The 24098-nt window shown below is 40.2% G+C and overlaps 1 pseudogene; it reads left to right on the top strand.

Moving 5' to 3' along the window:
- The first annotated feature begins 12515 nt into the window (after positions 1 to 12515).
- LOC140528877 (derlin-2 pseudogene) lies at positions 12516 to 13232 on the top strand (annotated as a pseudogene).
- The last annotated feature ends 10866 nt before the right edge of the window (positions 13233 to 24098 follow it).

Here is a 24098-nt window from a genome sequence, read left to right as displayed (position 1 = left end):
AAAAGAAAAAAATTAACCACTTGGTAAAAGAGGGACAAAAATATTGATGAAAATAACACCCTAAAAACAGAATTGACCCATGGAAAAAGAGGTACAAAAATTCCTTAATGAAAGTAACTCCTTAAAAAGCAGAGTTTGCCAAATGGAAAAAGAGGTTCAAAACCTCCCTAAGAAAATAATTTATCCAACTAGAGTTGGATAAGTGGAAGTCCACGAGAAACAATAAAACAAAGTCAAAAGATTTTTTTAAATAGAAGAAAATGTGAAATATTTCAGAGGAAAATTGACTGACCTGGAATGATTGAAGAGAAATAATTTAAGAATTATTGGATTACCTGAAAGTCATAATGAAAGAGAGAGCCCAGACATCATATTTTAAGAAACTACTAAGGAAAACTGCACCAAATTCCTAGAACCAGAGGGTAAAATAGAAATTGAAAAAATTTACCAATCACCACCTGAAAGAGATCACAAAATGAAAACTCCCGAGAATACTATAGCCAAATTCTGAAACTCTCAGGTCAAAGAAAAAACACTTCAAGCAGAAAGAAAGAAACCATTCAAATACCATGGAGCCAGAGTCAGGATCACATACAATTTAGCAACTTCTACATGAAAGCAGAAGTCTTGGAATATGATATTCCTAGAGGCAAAAGAACTGGGATTAAAATGAAAAAAAAAACCTACCCAGCAAAATTGAGTATGATCCATCAAGGGAAAAAAACAACAGATATTTAATGAAACAGGACTTTCAAACCTTCCTGATGAAAAGACCAGAGCTAAGTAGAAACTATGAATTTTAAATAACAGACTTAAGAGAAACATAAAAAGATAAACATGAAAGAGAAATCACAATGCATTCAGTAAGGTCAAACTGTTTAACTTTCTATATGGAAAGATGACACAAGTATCTTCTAAGAATTTTTTCATTATTATGACAGAAGGAATCTACATAGAAAGAGGGCACAGGACTGTTGGAATGTTGGGATGGTGTTAAAAAAAATGAATAGGTGAGAAAGAGGAATGCCCTGGGAGAAGGGGTAAGGTAGAAAAAAAATGGGGAAAATTATCTCACATAAATGAAACACACAAGAAAGTTCTTTTACAGTGAAGGGGGGGGAGGATGAGAGGGTGTTGATAAGAAGGAAGGTGAATAAAAGAAGGCAGAGGTCAGAAGCAAAACAGGCTTTAGAGAGGGAACAGGATAAAGAGAGAAAGAGAAGGATAAATAGAAGAAAATAGGGTGGAAGGAAATCCACAATTCGTAATCATAACTGTGCATATGAATGGGATAAACTCTCCCATAAAATGGAAGTGGATAGCAGAATAGATTAAAAACTAGAATCCAACAATATATTGTTTACAAGAAACATGTAAAAGAAAAGAGACATAGACTTAAAATAAAGGATTAGAGCAGAATCTATTATGCTTCAGCTGAAGTAAAAAAAAGCAATAGTAGCAATAATGATTTCAGATAAATCAAAAGCAAAAACAGACCTAATTAAAAGGTATAAGTAAATAAGCAATATCTTGTTAAAAGGAACCATAGACAATGAATAATAAATACATGTGCACCAAATGGCACAGCATCCAAATTCTTAAAGGAAAAGTTAAATGACTTTACAAGAGTAAATAGTGAAATTATACTTGTGGGAGACCTCAGCTTTCCCATCTCAGAAATATACTAATCTAAACAAAAAAAAAGAAAGAAAAAATGTTAAGATGAATTAAATTTTTAGAAAAATTAGATATAATAGATCTTTGGAGAAAATTGAATAGGAATAGAAAGGAGAATATCTTTTTCTCAGCTGTTCTGAGAATTTTTTATTTTTACAAAAATTGGTCATGTATACAAAACAGGAAAATGATAAAGGTTAGAGAAGGTGTGGGAGAGTTGGGACTTAATTCATTGTTGGTGGAGCTGTGAGATGATCCAACCATTCTGGAGAGCAATTTGGAACTATGCCCAAAGGGCTATAAAAATGTGCATACCCCTTCACCCAGCAATATTGCTTTTAGGGATGTATTCCAAAGAGATCATAAAATTGGGAAAAGGACCCACATGTACAAAAATATTTATAGCAGCTCTTTTTGTGTTGGCCAAGCACTGGAAATCAAGGGGATGCCCATCAATTGGGGAATGACTGAACAAGTTGTGGCATATGAATGTAATGGAATACTATTGTGCTATAAGAAATGATGAACAGGTGGACTTCAGAAAAACCTGGAAAAACTTATATGAACTGATGCTGAGTAAAGTGAGAGGAACCTGGAGAACATTATACAGCCACAGTGTGCAAGGACTCTTTTTGATAGACTTAGGCTTTCTCAGCAATACAAGAACCTAAAAGATTTCCAAAGGATTCATGATGGAAAATGTCTTCCACATCTAGAGAAAGAACTATGGAGTCAGAACACAAAATGAAACAAACTATTTTCTTCTTTGTTATGTTTTGTTTTCTCATGATTTCTTCCATGTGTTTTATTTCTTCTATGCACCATGACTTATGTGAAGATGTGTTTAGTAGGAATATACGTGTACAGCCCACGTAGAGTGGCATGCCATCTTGGGAGGGAAGGGGAGAAAATTTGGAACTTATGGAAGTGATTGGTGAAAACTGAAAAAAAAATAAATTAATGCATTTGGGGAAAAAAGGCAAGACAGAAAAAATTGACCATGTATTAAGGCATTGGAAACCTCACAACCAAATAGATAAAAGAAGAAATATAAAATGCACCCTTTTCCAACCATAATGTAATAAAAAATACATTCTATAAAGGGACATGAAATAATAGATTAAAAGAGAAAGGAAGAAAGGAAAGAAGGAAGGAGAGAGAGAGAGAGAGAGAGAGAGAGAGAGAGAGAGAGAGAGAGAGAGACCTACATGTATAAAAATATAGTAGCTCTTATTGTGATGGAAAAGAATTGGAAATTTAGGGGATGCACATCAATTGGGAAGTGGCTAAACAAGTTGTGCCATATAATTGTGATGGAATACCATCGTGCTATAATAAATGACAAGTAGAATGCTTTCAGAAAAACCTGGAAAGACTTGTATGAACTGATGCAAAGTGAAGTGACCAGAACCAGGAGAACATTGTACACACTAGCAACAATATTGTGTAATGATCAGCTATTCTCAGCAATAGCTGAGTTCCAAAGGACTTGTGATGAAAATGCTATAGACCTCGACCGAAAGAACTGATGGTTTATGAATGAAGATTGACACATACTTTTAAAAACTTTATTTTTCTTTATTTTTTGGTCTATATTTTCTTTCACAACACAGCAAATATGGAAACATGTTTTCCATGATTGTATATGTATAAGCTATATCAAATTGCTTGCTTTCTCAAGGAAGTGGGAGAGAGAAAATTTGGAACTCAAAATTAAAAAGAAAATGAATTTAAAGACTGTTTTTACATATAAGTAGAAAAATAAAACATAAAAATTTTCACATCCAAAAATTTAAAAATCAGCTACTTTGAAAATAGACAAAATAAAAGGCAACATTTAACTAAAAAACTACTGAGAAATTATTTTATAGAGCTAGAAAAATAGTAAGAAAACTCACCTGGAAAAACAAAAGATCAAAAATATCAAAGAAATTAATGAGAAAAAAATGTGGTTAGTGGACTAGTTGTTTCACATTTCAAATTATTATAATGTGGAAATCACCAAAAACAAACTAGAACTGGCTGAGAAATAGAGTGGTGGATCAATAGACTAGTTTAGGTACATAATACACAATAATAAATGGCCATAGTAATCTAGTGTTTGATAAGCCCAGAGATCCAAGCTTTGGGTATAAGAACTCATCATTTGATAAAAATTGCTAGGAAAATTGGAAAGCAGTTTGGCAGAAAGTGGGCATTGACTAACACTTTACACCATGTACCAAGATAAGGTCAAAATGGATAGATAATTTAGACATAAAATATAATATCACAAGTAAATCAGGAAAGCATGGAAAATTTTGCCTATGAGATCTATGGATAAAGGAAAAGATGATGGCCAAACAAGAGACAGAGAGGATTACAGGAAGTAAAATGGATAATTTTGATAATACCAAATTAAAATGTTTTTGCACAAACAAAATTGGAAGAAAAACAGGAAATTGGGAAAAAATTTCCAGCAAGTTTCTCTGACAAAAGCCTCATTTCTCAAATATGTAGGGAACTGAACTATATATATGATGCACACATTATATGTGTATACATATATGTATATACACACATTATATGCATATACATATATGTATATACACACACATATATGTATATGTATGTATACATATAGAGACATATATATATATACACATGTAAAGAGAGAGAGAGAGACATTTCCCAGCTGATACAGTGTCAAAGGATATGAGCCAGCAGCTTTCAGAAGAAAAAATCTAAACTATCAATAGTCATAAGAAAAAAAATTCTGAATCACTATTGATTAGAGAAATGCAAATCAAAACAACTCTGTGGTACCACTTTACACCTAATTAGCTAACATGACAGAAAATAAAAATGATCAATGTTAGGAAGAATGTGAGAAAATTTGGATGCTAATTCACTGTCAGTGGACATGTGAACTAGTCCAATTATTCTGGAGAACAATTTAGAACTATACCCAAAGTGCTATAATGCTCTGTAAAAAACTTTGAATCTGCAGTACCACTATTGGATCTATATCTCAAAGAGATCAAAGAAAAGGGAAAAGGATCTATTTATACAAAAAATATTTCTTAAAGTTCTTTTTGTGGTGGCTAACAATTGGAAATCAAGGAGAGGCCCATCAATTGAAGTTTGAACAAGTGGTGGAATATAACTGTGATGGAATAATATTGTGCTATAAGAAATGATGAGCAAAAACCCAGGAACTGTATGAACACAATTATAAAACACTTTTCACACAATTAAAATCAGATCTAAATAACTGGAAAAACATCAGTAGCTCATGGGTAGCCCAAGCTAATATAATAAAAATGACAGTTCTGCCTAAATTAATTCCAATCAAACTATCAAAAACTATATACCAAAAATATCAAAATTCATCTGGAAGAACAAAAGGTCCAGAATATTAAGGGAATTAATGAAAAGATAGAGGAGGTGACCTAGCCCTACCAGATCTCAAATTGTATTATAAAGCAGCAATCATCAAAACCACTTGGTACTGGCTAAGAAATAGAGGGGTAGACCAGTGGAATATGCTAGGTACTCAAGATATAGTCGTCAATGAATATAGCAATCTACTGTTTGATAAACCCAAAGACTCCAGCTTTCAGGATAAGAACTCACTATTTGAGAAAACTGCTGGGAAAACTAGAAAACAGTATGGCAGAAACTGAACATAGACCAACATCTGACAACATATACCAAAATAAAGTCCAAATGGGTACACAATTTAGATATAAAAGCTGATGCTATAAACAGATTAGGGAAACAAGGAATAGTTTATCTGTCAGATTTATGGAGAGCAGAAGAATCTATGATGAAACAAAAGATAGAGAACATTAATGAAAGGCAAAATTGATAATTTGATTATCTTAAATTGAAAAGATTTTGTATAAACAAAGTTAATGCAACCAGGATTAAGAAGGAAGCAGAAAACTGGGAAAGAATTTTTACAACTAGTGTCTCTCATAAAGGCCTGACTTCTAAACTATATAGAGAACTGAGTGAAATTTACAAGAATACAAGTCATTCCCCCACTGACAAATAGTCAAAGGAGATGAACAAGAAGTTTTCAGAGGAAGAAATTAAAGCTATCTATAGTCCTAAGAAAATATACTCTAAATTACCATTGATTAGAAAGATGCAAATCAAAATAACTCTGAGGTACCACATCACACTTATCAGATTGGCTAACACAACAAAACAGGAAAATGATAAATGTTGGAGAAGATGTGGGAAAGTTGGAACAATAATTCATTGCTGGTAGAGCTGTGAGCTGATCCAACCAGTCTGGAGAGCAATTTAGAACTATGCCCAAAGGGCTATAAAAATGTGCATACCCTTTCACCCAGTAATCTTGCTTCTAAGGCTGTATCCCAAAGTGATCATAAAAATGGGAAAAGGTCCCACATGTACAAAACTATTTATAGCAGCTCTTTTTGTGGTGGCCAAGAACTGGAAATCAAGGGAATACCAATCAATTGGGGAAGGGCTAAACAAGTTGTGGTATATGAATGTAATGGAATACTATTGTACTATAAGAAATGATGAATGGGTGGACTGCAGAAAAACCTGGAAAAACTTATATGAACTGATGCTGAGTAAAGTGGGAAGAACCAGGGGAACATTATACCCAGTAACAGCCACAGTGTGTGAGGACTGTTTTTGATAGACTTAGCCCTTCTCAGCAATGCAAAGACCTAAAACATTTCCAAAGGACTCATGATGGAAAATGTCTTCCACATCTAGAGAAAGAACTATGGCGTCTGAATGCAGAGCAAAGCAGACTGTTTTCTCTTTTTTCTGTTTTGTCGTGTTTTATCTTTCCTTTCTCATGATTTCTCCCAACCATTCTAATTCTTCTATACAATATGACTAATGTGAAAATATCTTTAATAAGAATGTATATGGGAAGCCTATATCAGACAGTAGGCTGTCTTGGGGAGGGAGGGAAAAAATAAAACTTACAGAAGTAAATATTAAAAACTAAAAATAAACTTAAAAATAAAAATATAAAGTTTAAAAAAAAGAAATAACAAGCAAGAGGATTTTAGAAAAACTTGGAAAGACTATATGAACTGATGCAGAGTGAAGTGAACAGAACCCGGAGAACATCATACACAGTAATAACCACACAACGGCCAGATCAACTGAAAGACTTAGCGACTCTGGTCAAGACAAAGATTCAAGACAATTCTGAAAGACTTACGATGAAAAATTCCATTCACCTCCAGAGGAAGAACTGATGGAGTCCGAAAGCAGATTGATGCAGACTTTTTAAATTTTATGTATTTCTTTTTCTTGCTTTTTTGTTTTTGCCACATGTATAGTATGTAAATATATTTTACATGACCTCACATGTATAATTGCAATCAAATTGCTTGCCTTCTCTGGGAGTGTAATAGTAATTTAAAATGGAAAGACCTTTCTCATTAATTAATAGGTCCATATGATCTGCTTGGATCACCTGGAAGCCTGGGTCACATGTGGTGGGAGGAGCTTGCTGAAGAGGTGGAACAGGAAGTATGGAGCAGAGTTGGGAGGAAGTGAGTGAGTAGGGTCAGGTCAGAAGGAAAAGAACACAGGCCAACTGACACATTTTGACAGTTGACAGTGAAAAGGTTGAGGGAGGTTTGAGAATGGCTTTACCCTCTGCCGTGATCATAGTTATTAACTTCTTGATCACCAGGATGGATTTTGCCTTCTGGTTCCGGGATTTGACTTTCTGGTACTTAAATGTTTTTCTTCTGCCTTCTATATAGAGAGTCTTTTATATTTTGCGCTTGCGAACTATGCTGGCATATTCACAGACACCACCCATGCTGTGAATATTGCCTTGGTGATACAAGGAGGAGGAAGGGAAAAATTAAAACTCAAAAAAAAAGATTGTTAATTTTTTCCATGTAATTATGAAATATTTACTGAAATAAAAAAGAAAAAAGAAATTATATTTGCACACTTTACTTAATATAGTTTGATTGCAAGCACTGAGACATATAAATCTAGTGTTTCCATGTGCCAGTTAGCATAAGTAAAATGAAGCATCTCAGCGTCTACACCCCATGTTCCATCTGCCCCATGAGTCAAACTGAAGAAAAGTAAGGCCTTTGCTTTGAAGATGCCTGCTATGAGGATACCCTGCAGGGGATCTGCAGACAGAGATCTTCCTGCCCCTTAGCTACAGCATTGTCAGTTTTGAATCAAAGATGGAAGGGAAAGTGTTCCTTGGCCTTGGGGATTTGACCCATTCCTGAAAAGACATCCTTAAAGTAATTTCCATTACTAGTTCTCACCCAGCCTCAGCTTACAGCCTTCCATGGAAGGGGCTTCCCCCCCTCCAAGAGGCAGCACATTCCTCTCCTGCTTAGGAAGGTTTTCCTTCCCTTGTCAATCTTTCACATACTAGGAGACTTCGCTCATGCATCCCTAGGGTGTCCTTTTTTCTCCAGGCTAAATAGGCCCACTTCCTCCAACTGATCCTCATTTGACATGGTTTTCTGGCCTTTCCTCATCCTGGCTGCCCTCCTCTGGACACTCTCTAGATTATCTATGTCCTTCCTAGACTGTGGTGCCCACAGCAGAACAGGCTCCTCCAGAGTCAACCTCACCAGGACCAAGTAGAGGGCCCCTTCCACCCATTTTGCTGAAAAGTGATACATCAATTTATAAAGGACAGTTCCTCATGTGGGGCAGCTAGGTGGCACAGTGGGTAGAGCACTGGATCTGGAGTCAGGAAGATGAGTTCAAATTAGCTTCAGACACTTACCAGTTATGTGACTTTGGGCAAGTCACTTCACCCTCTTTGCCTCAGTTTCTTCATCTGAAAAATAAGCTGGAAAAGGAAAAGACAAAGGCAAACCACTCCAGCATCTTTGCCAAGAAAATCCCACATGAGGTCACAGAGTCAAACATGACTGAAAATGATTGAACAGCAGCAGCAAATTCCTCATGTGGCTCTGCTCTGCCTAAAGAGGAGCAGAGAGCAACACAGCATCAGAGGCAGGACCCGCCCCCAGCAGTTCCTCCTCCCAACTGGCCCCAATGGAAACGCCTCCTGAGCGATCTGCTGGGGGCTTCAGGGAGCCTGGAGGTTCCTTTGCTTTGTAATTAAGGAAGGATCAAAGTGCTGGTTCTGTTTCTTTTTCCTTCTTTTCAGGCTGTGCTCTGGGCTGGCCACACTGGGAGGGACCTTGACATCCACGCCTGCCTGGAATCGACAAACACATTTCGCCTCTGTGAGAACAGAAATCTGAAAATCATTTTTCCCCTTTTTTAAGGATCCAAACCTAAAGCCATCTGTGGAACCTGAGCAAGTTCATTAAAAACTTGGGCCAGTGATGTTTGTGGTGGGAGCCCAAACCTTTCCAGATGGGAAACAAGGCGAGGCATTGACTCCAGCTTCATTTGCTGGAGTGTTTTAATCAACCTACCCTGCCAGACCATTTTGTGTGTAATGAGCTGGGGCCCCCAGTGCTTGAGGTGGTCCTCAAGTGTGAAGTGGAGCATACCCCAACCCCCACATCAACAAGGCATGTTCTCATTATACAGGCAGAGAACTCAAACTTCTACCATGTGTCTCTACTTTAGGAAGCCTGGAAGGTCTTGCCCCTGTCTCCTCTTGGTATCCCTGTCCACCCTCAGCATCACTTACTTCCCCAGGTGCCTCCATTCATTCTCTCTTTCCTCCAGTGGTCATCTACCACTTTAGTACAGGCAAGCCCTTTCTGTTGCATCCTTCAGTTGTTGAGAGAGCGTTGACTCAGTCCCTCCTCTAGTTCTATGGACCAAGTGAGGCTTAGTTGATAGAGCTCTGAAATCTGACTCAGGGAGACCTGAATTCAATTTCAGTATCAGACACTTAGTAACTGGGTGACTGACATGGTTACTTTGTCTCTTTAGACCCCACTTTCGCCATCTATAAAAAGGTGGAAAATAACATCTATTTCAGAGTAGTAAACATCAAATGAGATAGCACATATAAAGTGCTTTGCAAACCTCAAAGTGTTGTATAAATGTGAGTTATCATTATTAACATATGTGGATGTCATTGAAAGACCATGTAGTATAATGAAGGCCATGTAGTAAAATGAAGGCCATGCAGTATAATGAATTAGTGGGCTGGTCTTCAGGCAAGTGCGGTCCCAGCACATCAGGGTGTGCCCAGTTCATGTAACTCAGATGTGCCCTGGAGGGGTCTCCTTATCCTCTACAACATGGGGGAGGGTACCCTCCTTTGACTGGCCACCTGTAAATTTAAAGCTGGTGAGACTGACTTCCTCAGTCTCTTTTCTGCTCCTCTTGTCTGCTGAGTCCAGAGAGTGAATATTTTAGTTCATCCTTAATGAGGACACCATGAAGTGGGGAAGAACTTTCTTTCCCCTATTCCCTCTTTTAGACTTTGGGCCCTTCTGAGAAATGGGCCTGAGGGTATCTGTTTCTGTTGTTTGTGAATGTATCACTGCCAGAACTCCAATTCCCCAGTCCTCATGGGAGCGTCCCTTTCAACTCATTCTGAATTTGTGATCATTGTTGACTCTGTGCTAGAAAGTCTACACCGTCCATTCACTGGCTGTGTGCTCTCTCTCCCTATTCTCCTCTTCCCCAAGCCCACCCCTATCCCTCTGCTCCAATCAGACAAAGTTCCTTACTGTTGCATTCTATCCACCTCAAATGCCAGCCCAGCCCATTCAGCATGCATAACTTTGAAAGGTTTTGAGATGGCTCTGGGACATGCAGGGGATGGCCAGTAGGCAGGTGGTGTTGTCTGACCATAGCTTAGGAGAAGAACTGGGGCTGATCAATATTCCTGTGATTCATCCACTTAGAGGTGACAGTTCAGCCCACAGAAGATCACAACAGGGAGACAATCAAATAAGAGATTAGCAAGAGAAAGCAGAACAGGGATCAGAATAGAGTCTTGAGGAACACCCAGGATTCAGGAATCAGACATGATGATGCCCCAGGAAAGTTGACTGTGAAGGAGTCTGAAGAAAGGGTGGAACATTTTGAATAGAGGAGTGTCATAAAAATGTGGAGCACAGGCTCCAAAAGGTGGTCAACCATGTCACATGACATAGAACTAAGAGGACTAAGAGGAAGTTGTCAAGATCAGCAGTTAATAGATTATGGATAACTTAGAGATCACCTTGGGGAGTTGTTGTATTGGAAGCCAGATAACTAGGGGTTGAGGTCTCAAAGTCATTAAAATGTATGCATTGACCCATCGATATTACTAATAGCCCTGTGTCCCCAAAGAGATCAAAGAGAGGGAGAGCACCCGTATGTGCAAAAAGATGTGTAGTAGCTTCTTCTTGTAGACACAAAGAACTGGAGGAAGGGCCCCTCGGTTGGGGAAGGGCCAAACAAAAGATGGCATGGACATGTGAGAGAACTGGAATGGGCTGGGGGAAATAATAGGTGAGATAGATTCAGATAAAGGTAGGAAGACTTGTATGAACTGATGCAGAGTGGAGTCAGCTGAACCAGGAGAGCCATTTGTACCAATAATAACCACCACATCGTGAGGACAAGTAACTCTGAACCACTTGAGAACTCTGATCAAGGACATGATCAATCATGATTGCAGGGGAATGATGGGAAACAGAGCTTCCATCTCTGAGTGGGGAGGGGATGGAGGGAGGCCCAGAAGGAGCCACCATTGACACAAGGATCAACCCTGTATCAAGTTCTGAACTGACATAAGGCTGTGTCAGTAGAACCAGGGAAATGATGCGCAAAGATACAGTGATAGAAGTGGAGACAACAACAAAGAAACAACTCAGAACTCCACCTTCTTCAAGGAAAGTTTCCTGATCCTCCTCGGTCCTAGAGCCTTCCCTCTGTGGATGGTCTCCAGGGCATCCTGTCTGTCTATGGCTTGTCTGTCCATGGCTATCTGCATCTTGTCTCCAATTGACTGGGAGCTCCCTGAGGGCAAGTGTCATCTTTTACCTTTCTTTGTGTCCCTAGAACTTAGCACAGTGCTTGGCCCCTAGAAGATGCTTAATAAATGTTTATTGGCTGACAAATGATAATGACCAAGTCTGGCCTGAAGGACTCATAACCGTAACAGCAGCCGCAGCAGGCAGGTCGCGCGGTGGACACGGCGCCAGGCCTGGAGCCAGGAAGAGAGTTCAGGCCTGGCCTCAGACACTTTCTAGTTGTATGATCCTGGGCAAGTCACTTAGCCTGATTGCCTCTGTTTCCTCAGGTCCTCTTGGCTCCAGGCTTGGCGCTCTGTCCATGACGCCATCTAGCTGCTGCTGCTGTGACCATTATGTATTATTATCTCTCTTCCTTCAGTGTGTGTGTGTCTGTGTGTATGTGTATCATACATGTATCATACATATTGTTGTTCAGTTTTTTAGTAGTGTCCAACTCATTGTGACTCCAGTTGAGGTTTTCTTGGCAAAGGTGCTGGATGGTTTGCCATTTTCTTCTCCAGTTCATTTTAAGATGAGGAAACTGAGGCAAACAGGTGGAGTGACTTGCCCAGGGTCACACAGCTAACAAGCGTCTGAGGCCAAGTTTGAACTCAGATCTTCCTGACTCCAGGCCTGGTGCTATCCACTTAATCACCTTGTATACACACACACATACACACACACATTATATTATACACACATGTCTAGGTATAAGTAACATATCTCAGACCACCATTCTCCTCAGCTAGTCATGGATATTAACTCTACGTATATACACACATACATATACATGTGTGTACGTCAATGCGTAATCACACACATGCATTTCACACAGTGGAGTGTGTCAGGCTTGAATAGCTCAATTACATATGAAATCAACAACAAAGATGAGATTGGGTTGCTCTCAAAAGACAGGCAGAGAAGATGGCACACCAGAGCCTGAGGCTGGAGTACCTACAGATCCCACCCATGAGCCTCGTGTACACCACAGCCTGCGTGAGTGCTTACCACGGATGCCGTGCAACTGGAGCTGATCACACCCTTCCAGCTCTCCTGCTACCCAGAGCTCATCTTCTGGCAATTCCACATATGGAGAATAATCACCAATTTCTTGTTCTTTGGACCCACTGGCTTCAATTTTTTGTCTAATATGATTATCTTATACCGCTAGTTTCGAATGCTAAGAAGGCTCTTTCTGAGGCCAGGCAGCAGACTTTGTGTTCATGTTCCTTTTTGGGGGACTCTTAAGGACTCTTTTTGGTTCGTTCATGAACTTAGTTTTTTTAAGACATGCCTTCACTATCATGCTTGTCTACGTGGAGCCAAAGGAATTCACGTTCACATGAACATCTTTGGCCTTCTCAACTTCCAGGCCCCCTTTCTGCCCTGGAACTTATGGGCTTTTCTTTGGTACTGGGCAAATTCATCATCGTGGACCTCCTGAGAATTGTAGTTGGACACATATATTTTTTCTTGGAAGATATATTTCCCAGTCATTCAGGGGGAGCAAGAATTCTGAAAACACCTGCTATTTTGAAGGCAATTTTTGGTTCTCTGGATGATGATTGCAATTACAACCCCTTACCTGAAGAGTGACCAGGAGGCTTTGCATGCAGTGAAGGCCAGCACCTGGGAGGCTAGGAGAGTAGTGCCCAGTGTGGAATCTACCTGGGAGGGAAGGACTCCAAAGAGATCTCTTCGGGGATGCTTTTACTCTTTGTTTGGTACTGAAAGTGTAACCTACTGGAACCAAAAACACAGAAGAGTTGCTTGCTGCCAGCTCTGTACCAAGGAAACATGCACCTGGGAGAAAAAGCCTAAAGCAGAACTCACTCCCTCTCCGTTCTTTGGTACACGGATGCTTCAGAGAAGACAAAATAAAACTCAGTTCATTCTCCCTCAAGAAAAGACAGCAAGGGTAAAGGGAGGTTGAGAGTCTGGGAGGAGCTTCTCAAGGAGATGACCTATCAGGAGTTCCGGGGTGTGGCCACCTGGGGGGGAGGGGCTCCATGCCTCCCCACCATCCATCACGCTTTTACCTTTTTAGAAGGAGAGACATAGAAACATCACCCACCACTGTGTAGATTTCCAAATAAAAAGACCAGAAATAGAGAATAATTACATTCAACATTAAAACTGAGCATCAGTAATGACGTTTACCTGCTACCTGAGTGCCCTGACCACCTTCTCTCTGTCCTCTTCTCTATATTTTTAATGTTCAGTTGATTTTTCCTTCCTTCCTTCCTTTTTCCTTCCTTCCTTCCTTCCTTCCTTCCTTCCTTCCTTCCTTCCTTCCTTCCTTCCTTCCTTCCTTCCTTCCTTCCTTCCTTCCTTCCTTTTTCCTTCCTTCCTCCCTCCCTCCTTCCCTTCCTTCCTTCCTTCCTTCCTTCCTTCCTTCCTTCCTTCCTTCCTTCCTTCCTTCCTTTTTTTCTTTCTTTCTTCTTTCATCATTATCCCTAGCCTCATATCCTTCCACAAAAACCCTTCCATATAACAAATAAGAGGGGGCAAGTAAAACAAATTTGTGCTCTTGAAGAGACAACTGTGTATGTATAGCTTTCGTTTCCCTCCTAGAAAGACATTGCTAATACCTGCAGTCTCCTAGGTTGTTGTGAGGGTCAATCGAGACAATATTTATGGAGCATCTGAAAACCTTAAAGTATTATGGAAATGTTGCATTGGGCTGGGTTAAAAAATGGATCTCTCCTTGGGGAGTTTGGCAGGCCACAGCTGCAAGGTAAGCCTGAGCCAGGCATGCTAGCAGCAGCCCTACTGAGGGCTTCCCTTGGGAGGCAATGAATCCCTAAGGGGGAGGGCCGCTCTGTCCCCACTCTCCCCACCAGAGGCTGACCTTGTGAACTTCAAAAGAAGAACTCCCTTTCCTACCAACATCTGAGCTTGCAGGGACCCCAGAAGGGCAGGGGCTGTTGTCAGCATCTGGATCAGGAGCCCAAATTAAATATACCAAGGACAGGCAATTTTAGAATCTTGAGAGGTGTCAAGTAGAAAAGCTGCAGCATCCCTAAAGGAAACTGCATGAAAACCCCAAAAGGAGAGAAGAGAGCAGTAAACCAGACCTGGGGGTATCAATTATTTGTTTGTGTAATTTTCAGGTACCATTGCCTTCACTTGGTGTCTACTTGTGGCACCTCATGCCCCCAGTATTATTTTTGGGGGTGTACCAGCTGCTTTTATTATATTCCACCTTAGTAAGTCTGACTGGCTAATTGATTTCACTAATAAAATACAGTGAACATTTGTTGGGGTGTAAGCTCAGTTCTCACATGAATCATTTCGGGCAGGTAAAAATGAGGGCTTCTTGATTGCGAGCTCTCATGAGGCCCCCCAGGGAACAGCTGGGAATTGAGGAGTGAGACTCGAGCTTTCTTGTTTCTCCACCTCTTCTCAGTGGAAACTTGCTGGGGAGAGCATTCCACCCTTGAGATTGGTCCATGGTCCGAGCACACCTTTTTGTTGATTAGCTAGGGGCTGAGAGCATGCACTGTATCCACATGCAGACTATGCAACTGGGAGAACTTAAGGGGCAACAGGAAAGCCTGAGGGGGGTCCCTCCCCTCTTCCGCCCCGTCCTCTCACTGTGTGATCCTTGCTCCTTAAAGAGGAGGGGAGTTCCTTTCTCCTGGGGAAGAACTCGCCTGCATATGGACATGTAACCAAGACCCTGAATAAAGCCTAACCCTTGTTTGACTCTGGAAAGTCTCTTCTCTCAATACGTTTATCTGGCTGGCCGCAGAAGACCTGGGAAAGGTAAGATGACTTGGGCAGCCCACGGCAATTAGGCCGGGACAAACGTTTATTTAAAAAATTTTAAAACCTTTGTATTGAAAGTTGTGAATTCCAAATTCTATCTCTTCCTCCCTCCTCTTCCCCTGAGATAGCAAACAATGAGATATAGGTTATACGTGCAATTATGTAAAACATTTCCATAAATAAGCATTTATTAAGTGTCTACTGTGTGCCACACACTGTAGTCATAACTAAGAAAAGGAAATATGGTTCCTGCCATCAAGGACTTTACAGTCTAATTGGGAAAGACATACTGAAAGAAACTAAAAAGGTGGGGGCAGGAAAAGATACCAGGCCTAGGAATATGATGGGAATGATGGAATAGTGGAATCCAAAGAATCCAGCAAACAGGAAATAAAGAGTCTTTTGTGTTTCTCTTGGTTTTCCTCCTCTCTCTTTTTAATATTCATTTTAAAAAATTTGAGTTCCTCCTTCTCTTCTCCTTGCTGCCCCATACCACCCTTCCCTGACCTATTGAGAAGGCGAGCAACGTGATGCCCATTATAAATGTGAAGTCACACAAAATGTATTTCCATATTAGCCATGTTGCAAAAAAGGGGGGACAAGAGAATATTCTTTAATATGCACTCAGGGTTCATTATTAGTCTTTCTGGGGATGGATAGCATTTTTCATCACGAGGCCTTCAGAATTGTCTTGGATCATTGTCTTGGTCAGAGTGGCTCAGTCATTCACAGTTGATCATCCTACAATGCTGCTGTTACTGTGTACAATGTTCTCCTGGCTTTGCTCATTTCACTTTGCTTCAGTTCATGTAAGTCTTCCCAGGATTTTCTGAAACCACTCCATTCATCAGTTCTGATAGCACAATAGTATTCCATCACAATCATATGCCACAACTTGTTCAGTCATTCCCCAGTTAAGGGACCTCCCCTCGATTTCCAATTCTTAGCTACCACAAAAAGGGCTGCTATAAATATTTTTAAATAAAAAGACCCTTTCCCCCTTTCTTTGATCTCTTTGGGATATAGACATAATGGTATAACTGGGTTAAAAAGTTTGCACAGTTTGGTTGCCTTTTGGGCATGGTTCCAAATTGTTCTCTAGAATGGCTGAACCAGTTCATAACTCCACCAGCAATGCCTTAGAGTCCCAATTTTTCCACACTTCCTTCTAGCATTTGTCATTCTCCTTTTCTGTCATTTTAGCCAATCTGATACATGTGAGGTTGTACCCCAGAGTTATTTTATTTGCATTTCTATAATCAACAGTGATTTAGAGCTTTTTTTTTTATTATGACTTTAGATAGCTTTGATTTCTTCTGAAAAGTACCTGTTCATATCCTTAGACCATTTATCACTTGAGGAATGATTCTTATTTTTATATATTTGGCTCATTTCCTTGCATTTGAGATATGAGGTCTTCTCATAGAAACTTGTTATAAAAACACCTTCCTTTCTTTCCGTTTAATTTTGACTGCATTACTTATGTTTACACAAAAGCTTTTAAATTTCATGTAATCAAAATTTATTTCATTTCCCCTGATCCTCTCTCAATTACAAACTCTTCCCTTAGCCATAGATCTGACTGGTGAGTTTTTCCACAGTCCCCTAATTTGCTTATAGCATTATTTTTTATGTCAAAATTATGTACCCATTTTGTTCTGTATACCGTGTAAGATGTTAGTTTATACCTAGTTTCTACTAAACTGCTTTCTGGTATTCCTAGCAAATTGCAAGTTATTGCCCCAAAGCTTAGATCTCTGAGTTTTTCAAACACTAGATCATGCTGATCATTTACCACTGTGTTTTATGTATCTAAGCTATTCCATCCACCCACCACTCTATTTTTTAGTGCCGGATTGTTTTTAATTATCATTACTTTGTGGTATAGTTTGTGATCTGGTATTGCTAGGTTCCATCTTTCCATTTTTTAATTGATTTCCTTGATATTTTAAACCTTTGGTTCTTCAGATTAATTTTGTTATTATTTTTCTAGATCTAGAAAATAATTTATTGATGATTTTGTTAGGATGGCACTGAATAAGTAAATTTACTTAGGTGACATTGCTATTTTATTATATTGGATCAACCTACCCAAGAGCAATTACTATTTCTCCAATTGTTTAAATCTGCCTTTATTTGTGTGAAGGGTTTTGTAATTAGTTCCTGTGTTTGTCTTGGCATGTAGACTTCCAAATATGTAATTCTGTCTACAGGTTTTTTTAAATGGAATTTCTTGTGTCTTTTTTTCTCTGTTTTGTTGGTATTATATAGAAATACTGATGATTTCTGTGGATTTATTTTAAATCTTGCAATGTTGCTAAATGTGTTAATTGTTTCAATTGGTTTTTTAGTTGTTTCTGTAGGGTTCTGTAAGCATGCCATCCTATCATCTGCCAAGAGTTATTGTTTCCTCATTGCTTGGTCTTATGCCTTCAATTTCTTTTTCTTATTGCTGCAGTTATTATTTTTAGTGGGCAGCTAGATGACACAGAGATCTGGAGCGAGAAAGTCTTCCTGAGTTCAAATCTGGTCTCAGACACTTCTTAACTATGTGATCCTGGCCAAGTCACTTCACCTTACGTGCCTCATCTGTAAAATGAGCTGGAGAAGGAAATGGCACACCACCCTAGTATCTTTGCCAAGAAAACTCCAAATGGGATCATGAAGAGTCAGACATGGCTGAAAAGCAGCAAATTATTTTTAGTATAATATTGAACAATAGTGGTGATAATGGAAAACCACCTCCATTTTATTGGGAAGGCATACGTGGACTATCTGTGCCTGTACTGTGGTAGAGCATTCCGAGCTCATATTGGTCTCATCAGTCACAGTCAGACACATGGAAACTTGACTCTGGTATGGGGACACCAGTTTGGTCCTCTTTGAGAAGGAAGGACTACAACAAACCATTGGGAAGGCTTCTAGTTTTTCCCCATTACAGATAATCCTTGATCCTGGTTTTAGATATTACTTATCATTTTAAGAAAATTTCCCATACCTTATATTTTTTTAAAAATAGAAATGAGTGTTGTATTTTGGCAAAAGCTTTTTCTTCTCTTATTGATATAATCCTATGATTTTTTTTTTGTTTTTGCTATTTATATGGTAAGCTATGCTTATAGTTTTCATACTATTGAACTAACCCTGCATTCCTCGTATAAATCCCACTTGGTCATAATGTATAATCTTTGTAATATAGTGTCATAAACTTCTTGCTAGCATTTTACTTAATTTTTTGCATGAATATTTATTAAGAAAATTGGCCCACAGTTTTCTTTATTTTTGATCTCCCTGACTTAGGTATCAGCGCTATATTTGTATCACAAAAGGATTTTGATAGATCTCATTTATCCATTTTTTCAAATAGTTTATATAGCATTGTGATTAATTATTCTCTAAATATTTAGTAGGATTTGTTTGTAAATCCATTTAGTTTGATTTTTTTTGTTAGAGAGCTCATTTATAGCTTGCTTAGGTTCTTTTCTTCTACAATAGGGTTATTTAAGTATTCTATTTCGTCTTTTGTTGATCCAGACAATTCATGTTTTTTGTAAATATTCCTCCATTTCACTTAGATTATCAGTTTTATAACTGGGTAAAATAGCTCCTAACAACTGGTTTAATTTCATCTTCACTGGTGATCATTCAACTTTTTCAGTTTTGATACTGGTAATTTGATTTTCTTTCTTTCAAAAATCAAATTCACCAATGGCTTATCTATTTTGTTGCTTTTAAAAAAATAAAAGCAGCTCCTAGTTTTATATATTAGTTCAGTTTTTTTTCAAATTTTACTTTCAGTTTCACTAATCTGTCCTTTGATTTCCCGGACTTTCACTTTGGTATTTAATTGGAGATTTTTCATTTGTTCTTTTCCCTAACTTTTTAGTTCCATGCCCAATTCATTGATCTGCTCTTTCTCTGTTTTATTGACATACACATTTAGAGATATGAATCCTCCCCCACGTATTGCTGTGCCATCATCCCTCAAATTTTGCAACATTGTCTCAATGTTGTCATTCTCCTTAATGAAATTACTGAGAAAAAATTACTTTGGATTTCTTTGATTTGTTCTTTAACCCACTCATTCATTAAAATTAGATTATTTAGTTTTTAATTAATTTCTAATCTACTCTTTCTTGGTCCTTTACTGAATACAATTTTTATTGCAATATAGTCTGAAAAAATGCAATATAGGTGCATTTAATATTTCTGTTTTCTGTATTTGTCTGTAAGGTTTTGTGCCCTAATCTTGAGTCTTCTTTAAGTGGAGAGTTTGGAAGGAGTTATTGCTCCGTTCTCCAGTTGTCCAGCTATAAGGACAGAAGTAGAAGAGGTAGTGAGGTGTGCGTACCAAGATGAAGTCATCTCTATGATGGTGAGTTTCTTGATGATGGCCCTGAGCAAGTCATTCAACTCCCGGGGACCTGGGCAATTCTCAAAGATTAGGAGCTGATATGATGTAAAATGCCGTCCACATCCAGAGAAAGAAGTCTGAAGTCAGAATGCAGAGCGAAGCAGACTATTTTCTTTTTCTTTTTTGCTTTGTTTCTCCTTTTCTCATGGTTCCTCCCATTTGTTCTAATTCTTCTATACAACATGACTAATGTGAAAATACATTTAATAGGAATGTATATGTAGAGCCTATATCAGATGGCATGCCGTCTTGAGGAGGGGGGAAGTGGGGGAGAGGGAGAAAATTTAAAACTTATGGAAGTGAATGTTGAAATCTAAAAATAAATTAACTTTAAAAAATTAGGAGTTGAAGTACAGGTGACAATTTACATTGGAAGAGGGAGTTTCCTCATTGGGAATTTACTGAAACTATCTATCAATCTATCCCCTATCTATTTATCTATCCATCATCCATTCATCCATCTTATACAGGAGATAGGGCCTTAGGCTGGAAGACAGGAGACCTGAACTCTAGTCTCTGCTCAACCACATGAGTTGAGTAGCCATATCTCGTTTTAGGTTCAGTTTACCCATCTAAATAGTGAAGGAGTTTGGAGGATACCTCAGGGTTGTTGTAGAGCTGAAGTTCTGTGCCTCTGACTTTAAGCCCCATATGAGCCTCTCATAACTTCCCAAGTTTACATCTTCTTCCCTCTTTAAGCCTCATGTCTCTGAGTGCCTTAATGGGAGAAAAGGGTTCAGAAGGGGAGAAGATAAATAGCAGGGTATTTTAAAGGCTGGAAGTCAAAAGGCAGGATGTTTTGAAACATAGGACCCAGCTTGCCTAGCAGGGCCATCTGGGCTCTGCCCAACTGGACACCTCCCATTGGCCTCCTCTCCTCTTCCTCCTCTCTTTCCTGGATGCTGCAATTAGAAGGACAAGAAAAGACAGCCCAGGACCAGTTCTTCTAGAATTAGTGACCCATCAGGTAGCTCTAGGTGCCAACCACTCCTCAAGGCCAGGGCCCCCCATTGACTGCCTTCCAACTGAGCCAAGTCCTCTCTCAGTGTTTATTAATTATTCCCTATTTTCTCTTGCTTGTTATGGAAGCCAAGGCATGCTTATCATCCTTCCAGTGTCCAGTATCCACAGAGCACTGACCTTCTCCCAGCTCACATCTGGCACCCTCCCCTCTTGGCCTATCCCTGTGCCATGAATGATCAACATTCTGTCTGCTATTTGCACTGGGAGAGGAAATGAGGGCCCCACAGGTTCAATCCGCTCCATTCTGGCTGCTATTACCAAAAATACCCAAATACACCAGGCAAAGGACAGATCCATCACAGTTGTCCCCTGGTCTTTCACCTTTTAGTGGTCAACAGTCAGCAAGCTTCCAGGAGATTTGGAGGCTGGGAGAAAAGCGTAGGTGACCCAGGTGGTCAACCATCTATTTTTAATCCTATCTAAAAAACAAGCTCCTCTTTACCACTTTTCCTCTCTGGAACTCTCCAATAGGGTGAGAAGGATAGGAGAGACCCAGGTGGCCACTGAACTTTCCCCCTAGACCTCCCTGCCCAGTGGCCACTGCTGAACCTTTACCCGACTGCCTGGCAGGGCCATCCATTGTCTCTGTCACTAAACCCAAATTAGCTCAGAAAACAAGCCAGGAATTGGACACAAATACAGATGCAAGAGAGTTTCCTGTGGACCCTTCCATGGTCAGGGCCCAGAGGAAAAGTCAGACAAATTTACACCAAGAAACTGACAGTGAGAATCACATTGCACAGATCAAGTCCTAGGATCATAGACCTAAAGTTGAAATAATGTGGAAACTGAGGTCCTGAATGCTTAAGTGATTCATTGAACGTTTATTAGGTATCATCTATGCTGGGGCTGGGCTGATGATGGATTAAAGGACTTTCCAACCCAAGACCATACAGAAGGATAAGAGGATACCAAGGGGAGTGAGATCAGTGCCAGGGAGGGGTCAAGGTGCATTGAAAGAAGAGAAGACCATATATCTTTCCCAGTAAAGACTGTCACCAGTGAGGGCAATGACTTTGTGCCTGTATTCTCCTGCCTCCACACCAATCTAGACCTGGCTGCAACCAGCACTCAAGAAAACAATGATCAAGAAACCCTCAAGTGAGTCCTAGCAGCCCTTTGTGCCTAGCTACATGCTGGGGGATAATCAAGGGACACAAGGAAGGCAAAGGGTGGTGTTCACCCTCATGACACTCTTGAACAGCTGGGAGGCATCATTCCATAGGCATGAAAAGAAAGGGGTGGCTCCCCTAGGACCCCAATGCCCCCGTGACAATATGGGGCCATCACCAACATCCACAGTGAGGGCATGATTTCTGTTGCTTTCCTCACATCCAACCTGTGAAAGCTAAACTGCACCTTCTCTATCTCTATTTCACAGAATAGGAACTGAGTCACAAAGAGCCCATGAAAGGTCATGATATCATGGGTTTAGAGACAGATGGGGCTTTGAAAACCATAGAATCTAGCCTCCTTATTTTACAGTTGGGGAAACTGAGGACCAGAGGGGTTAAACGGAAAAGCTCCACAACAAGTCAGTGGAAGAGGCAAGAGCTGAATGAACCCAGGTTTTCTGCTTCAAAGCCTAGCATGCTTGGCCCTGCTCCATGCTGCCCTTGTTCCAGGGCCTGGAGCTTATCAAAGGTCAAGTCTGGGACTTGAACCCAGGTTTCTGAACTCTATGATCAGGGTGCTTTCTACTACATGAACTCTTTATGGATTCCATTACTACTCATTGTCAGGTCTACACTTCTCTTCATGTTGTGTAGATGAAGCATTCAATCAGTAATTCTGTCTATAGGATTGTGTGCTCAGGGTCCCTTCACTCCTTCAGAAGGTCAGACCAAGGCAGAGAGATCCTGAGAGAACACTTGCTGGTCCTGACTGCTTGTGAGCAGGATTCCTCTCCTGCTAGCACACACTTCCCCAAGTGCAGTTCTGCCTTCCTTCATACCTCAATTTCCATAAAGTCATTCCCAAGCCCCTCATCTGGAAGCTAGTCTTTCCTGTCCAGTCTCTTATCCATGTCTCTGCGGAAGCACTGTTATATGCTGTAACAGTAATCAGCCATTTTTCTATGGGATTTAAAGTGTGCAAAGCCCTTTCTTCACACCAGGTCAAAGATCATCTCCAGATGTCAGGGGACAGAGACTCTGAACATGGAAATGATTTGCCCAAGAGTATGAAGCTTTGGAGGGGCCAAGTTAGGATTCGCACTTGGTGCTCTGCTGTGATGATCTGGGCACACATTCCCTTGTTAGGTTAGATTAAGACCTCCCTGAGCTCAAGAATCAGATTTTGTTTGAACTTTGTGTCTCTGGGTCCATCAGAAGACCCTTCATAGCATGAACATTTAGCACTTGCTCCATGATCCCTTACAGGATTCAGAGAGGTGGATTTAGATCGTCAGTCAGGAACGCAAAGGTTCTAGCCACGAGAAATGTCCTAAGGTGGAAAGGGCTGCCTCCAGAGAGGGAGACATTCACTCACCAAGAGGTGCATTCAGAGACTTGAAGCTCACTCATCAGTGATCTCATAGAGGCAATTCTCACTCAGGTCAGGGTTGGACTGGCTGCTTGCTCAGAGGAAGCTTCTCTGACTCTGGCTCCTGCTGAAGCCTGCTCAGGAATCCGATGCTTCCACAGCAGCTCAGGGGCAGAATCCAGACCCAGAAACTGACATGATTCTGTGTGACTCCAGGAAAGTCCCCTTGCCATCTTAAAAAGAGGTGGCGTTAGACTTTGTGGTCTCTGAGCTCCCTTCTGGCCCTAAATTTATGACTCCCTACTCCTGTCCAGAATGTAAAGGCCACCTTTTCTCCAGATTGTGCAAACAGCAGCAAAACTGATGTTAAAGAAGCCATTCTGGAGGTAAGAGGGAAATTTTGGAAATGGCTAGAAAACCTAGGGTGGATGTCAGAGCCCTTTGGAGCCAATGAATCAGGGAGGACAGAGCCCAGAGCATTCTATGTGACTGCAATAGAAGGGGAAATGTAGTCCCATGTGGGGGCTGAAGAGCCCAGGGCAGTAAAGCGTTACCAGCTGAGGGGACTGCATTGTCCTCCACATGTTGAAGAGTGTCCTTTCTCCGTTGGGTCAGCTATGGGGACAGATGTTCTATCTTATTCACCGGCTGAGTGCATTGCATTGGCTGGGTTGGCCCCTGAGAAGTCTCTGTCCCACCCCCTTCCTAACTTTCCCAGGACTATGGAAGATACCAGCATCCTCCCAGCTCCTAAGTTTGCTCCGTGGGTATCCCTCATGACTCTTCACTCTCTTTTTATTCTGTCATCTCCAAGC

Source organism: Notamacropus eugenii, chromosome 1 (assembly GCF_028372415.1).
Source record: "Notamacropus eugenii isolate mMacEug1 chromosome 1, mMacEug1.pri_v2, whole genome shotgun sequence".
NCBI lineage: Eukaryota > Metazoa > Chordata > Mammalia > Diprotodontia > Macropodidae > Notamacropus > Notamacropus eugenii.
Note: the sequence above shows the minus strand (reverse complement) of the source record. Positions and strands in the feature narration are given on the sequence as shown.